Below are 6,000 nucleotides of genomic sequence, written 5' to 3'. Positions count from 1 at the left end.
ATGAGATTAGTCTCAGGGGGGTGTCTCTATATCAGCAGTACAAGGGGCTTATAGCTTGTTGTTTCTCATACCCAATCTGTCCATTTTACAAGGCGAAAAAGAGTTCATTCAAATACTTTGGCCCAGGAAGCTCGAACTTGCCAAATCTTTGCATGCCTTCACTTTTTTTGTGGGAGGATAGTTTGGAGCTTGCCTGTTTCTCTGAAGAATGTGTGCAGGTGGATCACCGAAAGTAGCTGGCAAATGTTTCTTTGGATTCATAAAACCCAGCCATAGGGCAGCACTCAAACATCTTGGTCAGAGGACACCGTGATGACTTGTCTGAGCCTACATGCTGCCAGACCGCTTCTTCTGCTGGTGCGTGCCTCTGAACCACCTCAGGATGGATCCCGGCATAACACAGGTAGCTATCATCATCCCTATCCAGACCTCACCTCTTCAGATCAGCACTCTGGAGGAGAACATTGTGCTCCATCCATCTGGACTACTGTATTATACATGACACGGCACGTCCCTGGATTAATGAAGTCTTCATCTAATTGGAGCATATCTTGTCAAAAAAGAAACAATCTGTTCCTGACCTAAAAATTTCTTCCACTGACTTTCTGCCACCTGGGTACACTTGAGCCTCAGGCCTTTCTAAAGGCTCTCCTGTTGTTCTGTTGAAGTAAGAAGGAGTTTCAGAAATCCTGCCAGCTTTTTTATCTTTCTTACTCTACTATTGACTTACTGTGTGACTGCAGAAGGAAATAACTCTTCTATGCCTCAGTTTTCCCACCTGACCAACCGAATCAATTCATCCATAAAGTGCCTTGAAAGCCATGAATATTTGTCTAAAAGCCTGATCCCAGTTATTTTTTGTTAATGCTACGTTGGAAGTGCATTATTATATTAAAGTATCCAAAGGCTTTTGCTTAGCATCTCACACAAAAGTGCCATCTCAGTAACAGCAGTCTGCTCATTAAAGAAACTATATTTTTAATGTGTGACTCGTGAATCCCTCTAATGTAGGTCAGTGGGAATATGTGCCAATCCACCGCTGTCCCAGCAGCACAAAGGGCACATCACAGGGGCGCAGCCGTGGTGGCTCGGCATGGGCACCACGCAGTTTCCTGAACTTTTCAGCAGCTTTGCAAGCAGCTTCTGGCCATTGCCTTCCACAATTTGGCTCTCCCAGCTCGGCAAAGTGAAGCTATTTGCTTGGCCTGTTGCCTCTGGGACGTGGCTGGTGCTCAAGAGCATGACACTCTCCCAGCCTCGGGGAGGAGGTGAGTAGAAAGAGCTCAAAGTGAAATTGCACTGGGGTAAAACCTGAGAAATTATTTTTACAAATGCAATTTAATGGACACAGGATTTCTCTATCCCATGCTCCCAACTTCGGCTTTAGAAACAGTCTGCTGTCTATGAAGAAGTGCCTACAATGTCGTGCCTTCACATCACAGCAGCAGGGATGAGTGATTGCAGATGCCTGCCTTTTCTAGGGCTTCTTCACATTAAATGAACATTAAATAGGAGGTCTGGATCCGTCACCCGCTTGAAGAGCAGAGCCAAAAATGCTGTTTCCCAGCATTTGTTAGTGTAAAGTGTTCAGGTAAGTTGTCTGTTACTGCCTGGAGGGAGACGGAGTTTGTAAGGTAGCCACAAGTTTAGCCCTGATAGCACCAGCAGCAGTCCGAGCCTGCAGGAAACACACTTCCCCTTGGATAAGGTGACCCAGGTCAGCATGCAGGAGTACACCGAGATCTCTTAGCTCCCTCCTGCTTGTCCAGGATGAAGTGCAACACAGACCTTCCCAAGTCCCTATGATTTTGTTTCAGGGCTGCAAGACACAGAAACCTCCCCAGAGCATCTCTGTGGCCACCTTTGTCTCGGGCGCTTGCTGGAGGGGTCAGTGCTTGCACCGGGCAACCTCCAGCAGTAACGCGGAAAGAGCTGCCTGTGCCTCTGCGTACACAGGGCCAGTCCTGGCCTATTCATGCCCAATTTCATACTCCTTGGGTCCTCTTTCTTTCTTCCAGCCATGCCACAGAATGTCCTCCTGCCCCATGGAAGTTCAGGGAGAGTTTCTGATGCCTCCTTTTGGGAAGGAGACATGATGTCAACATCTGCCCAGCCCAGAGCCAACAACCAAATGAGAAGTTTGAAATGCTGAGTGTTACAAAGAAAATTTACGAGTCCAAAATTCCCCTGTACTGCCTTGAAAGAGAAATCAAACAGTAGATGATACAGAAGCTATAATGCTTAGTATGAAATTTTGTCTGGCTTTTCCCTGGAGACTCACAGTGTTGTATGAGCAGATCTAATTTAACTTTCAAGCTCCTTCCTTCACCACTTGCAAGGACCCAAGTATTCATGCTGTACCTGTTGCAGAGAGGAAGCTGCAATGAAAGGTCTGATGCAAAGCCTGACCATTGCTGTTGACTTCAGCTGCTATGACTAAGGCTCAGTGTTTCTGATGGACCAGGATCTCCGCACGGTTTCCTGAGGTCACACACCCTGTGTCTGGTGGGCAGAGCCCCGAAGAGTGTGTCCGAGTCCACTACAGCACATTGCTCTCCCACTGGCTTCCTAACACCTTCAGCTTGGAGCAGAAGGCTTTGGCCAAGAAACCTCAGTGGAAACCAGTGACAACTGTGGCCTTTGGGCCAGGTGTCCAGTTTGTCTTCTGACTTTGATTTCTGAGGAGCACATCAGTGCAACATTATGCTGGCCATTACTAATTACTTTTTGCCCTAGAAACTTGAAACCATTTATTTTTTCCCCATGGGGGGAAAAAAATTCCCTTGGTTTCATTTGCTATAATAATGAAAAGGGAAAACTTTATGTCAGTGCCTAAGAGAAAAAGAAGGTATCCGAAAAAGAAAAATCGGGGACTTGCAGCCACTGTTTGCTTTTAACCATTGTTCTTGCCATCCAGTAACATCATGACAACCTGACAACCTCAATTTCTTTCCACATCTCCTGTCACCTCTGAGCTATAGAGGATGTGGGATGCTAGTTCGGGGGAAAAAAAGAACCCCAAGACACACTAGCAGCTCTGTAGGTTAATGACTGTGTTTCACCCCACCTGCAGCATCTTCTTCAGTCCAATGTGGATTTAGCATCCTTGGGAGGAACCATCTCAAAGCTCTGTAAATGATAACAAATACCTACACCTCTACGCCCATAGAAAGCATGGAGGGCACTGAAGGAGGGGGTGGTCGTGTGGTATAGGGACAATCTTTCTGTACCTCCTTGTCCTCAACTCCTCCAAAGCCACTTTTTTGGGGGCTTCTCCTCCTCCTCATGAGAATGCTGCTAAATAAGGAAAGCAGGTTGGGATGCTTGAACGCTTTCTGGGGAGGTTGGGGTTTATGTGTATATGCTTTGGTGCACATTCATTAGGTGGGCTTGGCTTGAGAGCCCCTAATCTCAGCTTTAACATCCACTGGGATATATTGAGCCTCTCCCAGGCACCATGAGGGATCATGCACGGCAGGAGGATGGAGGGAGCAGGAGTCTGCATCACAGTGCTTCTATGCTGCTCCTGCCTCACCTTGCTGTCTCTCTGGCTACTCTCATCCTCTTGAGATTTCCTGTTTTATCATCCAGAGATTTTTGATCTCAGGGAGGGACTGACCTAACCTTTCTCTTGAGTGTTTCCTAATGTGAGGTGGCTCACAGGATGGGCAAGAGCCATTCCTGTCACTTCTCACAGCAATCTTCCCACAAATTTTGTATCATGAATCATAGAATCATAGGTTGGAAAAGACCTCTAAGATCATCAAGTCCAACCATCCACCCAACACCACCATTCCTACTAAACCATATCCCGAAGTGCCACATCTACATGTTTTTTGAACACCTCCAGGGATGGTGACGCCACCACTTCCCTGGGCAGCCTGTTCCTATGTCTGACCACTCTTTCGGTAAAGAAATTTTTCCTAATATCTAATCTAAACCTTCACTGACACCCTATGTGAGGGCTCTGCTCCATTAGACTGCTCATTCCCTGATGTCAGGCTAGAAGATTATTTGCAATGTGTTCTGCTGACTCACAAAGCCTATGTTATATCACCCTAGCAAATACATGTTCTAATGAATATCAAGTACCCCTCATATGGGCAATAGTATTCCCTATCTCTCTCTACAGTGGGCATTTCATCTCAAACTTGGGAAACGCTTCAGGAGATACATTCATCAGCTGGTTGAACAATTCAGCCTACGGAGGTTATATATTTACCCCTCTCTCTTGAATGCATTGCTTTTAAAAAAATAGTACTGTTCGCACAATAATCTTTCATCCTGCACAGCCAGCCTCGATACAGAGGTGTTTCTGTGGCAGCTCTGCATTTGATGCTGGATGGCATAGGATCTAATGTATGGCTTATAAAGCAAGGAAATAATATTTCCTCGAGTGGAAAGCTGCGTGTATTATTTAGTCAGCACCAGCCTTATGTGGACCAGTTTGTCTCTCGGGGAAGGGACATGTGTTGGCTCCTTCAAATCTCTGGGATCCCAGAAGCAATATCAAATTTCCTCGAGGTGTTACAACAAAGATCCTTCCCATGGTGGTTTAGGGAAGGAGGGCAAGGCAAGGAGCATGGATTTAAGTCTTGCAATACTTCACCTATAGAGTTTGAATTGCCTTCCCAGGGGGCTTCATGAGGAGCAGGTTTCTGCCTGCCAAGAACTGCCAGCAGCATGTGAACAGTGAGAGACAGGAGCTCAGGCCAGGGAGCCTCTAGATGTCACTGCCATGCAGCAGAAAGGGACCCCAGTGCCACAGTGGGCTGGGTACACCCGGCCCAGGCACAGCTGGTGGCACAGCTGGCAGCACAGCTCGCGGCAGACACCCAGGGCGGCACCGGCCAGGCCGGTTGAGGGACTGGGGAAACCTGCCCTGAGAAGGCTGGTGCACTCTCGGTGTGCCTGGGCATCCCACTCCCCAGGGCAGAAAAGGTGCAGCTATCGCAGGGCTGGACTGGGTGCAAGGACAGCAGCCAGGAATTGCAGGATAAGGTATTTTGGGTAAGGAATTGCCAGGTAAAAGCAACAAGTTTCAGCTCCAGCCCTGCAGCAAAGAGATCCTAAAGACAAGTGTTAACACTAAGCAGGATAATGTCAAACACAGCTGGTACTGCGTGTCAGAAAAACAGTCCCAACATCTGCCTGTGCTCCTGCTGAGCTACCTAAACACAGTGGGGGCACCCTTGGCTGGCTTTCCATCTGCCTCCCTGAGTTTGGGGTGCTGGGAGGAGGACAGCTGCTTCTTTTGAGAAAGGTTCACTGTCTCACTGAAGGAAGCAGCAAAAGCTGAGCATTCCTGGGCTTGTAGGCATCCCTCCAGGCTGCACAGGGCCATACCAGTCCCTTACTGTTGCACCCTTACCTGAGAGATGCCTGCGACTCTGCAGCCGGTGGTCAGAGCATGTGCTGCGGCATGGCATGGTTGCTCCCTACTTCAAGAATTTCAATGCATTATGAAAATAAATAAAAATTATTAGTGCATGTCACGAACTGCATGGGTCAGTGGGCTGCTCACAGCCAGGGTCAAATCCAGACTTTGCCCCTTCAAGCAAGAGCAACATTATCAAAAAATGTGCCCTTTTTTTGGTCTGAAAAGTGTTTTAGTTCTGTATAAATTGCAGCAGTTTCTCTATGAGAGACCCGAGGGACAGCCAAAGGTGGAGAGGGAGGTTCAGTTCCTCCAAAACCAGCTGTGAACACTCCCTTTCTCCCATACCACAACAACAGTATAGATAGACTGAGGCACGGGCACCAAAATCACAGCCTCTGAGGCCTCTGCCTTCTGGGAAAGCCTTAATCCAGGCTGCCTGCTCTGGGAACACCTTCAGGATCAGGCCCTGTAGGCAGAAGACATGCCAGAGCTTCCTCCTTCTTCCATCCTGAGATCATAGAATCATAGGTGGGAAAAGACCTCTAAGATCATCAACAGTCAACCCAACACCACCATGTCTACTAAACCATGTCCTGAAGTGCCACATCTACATGTTTTTT

Source organism: Opisthocomus hoazin, chromosome 2, assembly GCF_030867145.1.
Source record: "Opisthocomus hoazin isolate bOpiHoa1 chromosome 2, bOpiHoa1.hap1, whole genome shotgun sequence".
NCBI lineage: Eukaryota > Metazoa > Chordata > Aves > Opisthocomiformes > Opisthocomidae > Opisthocomus > Opisthocomus hoazin.
This window is presented reverse-complemented; position numbering follows the sequence as displayed.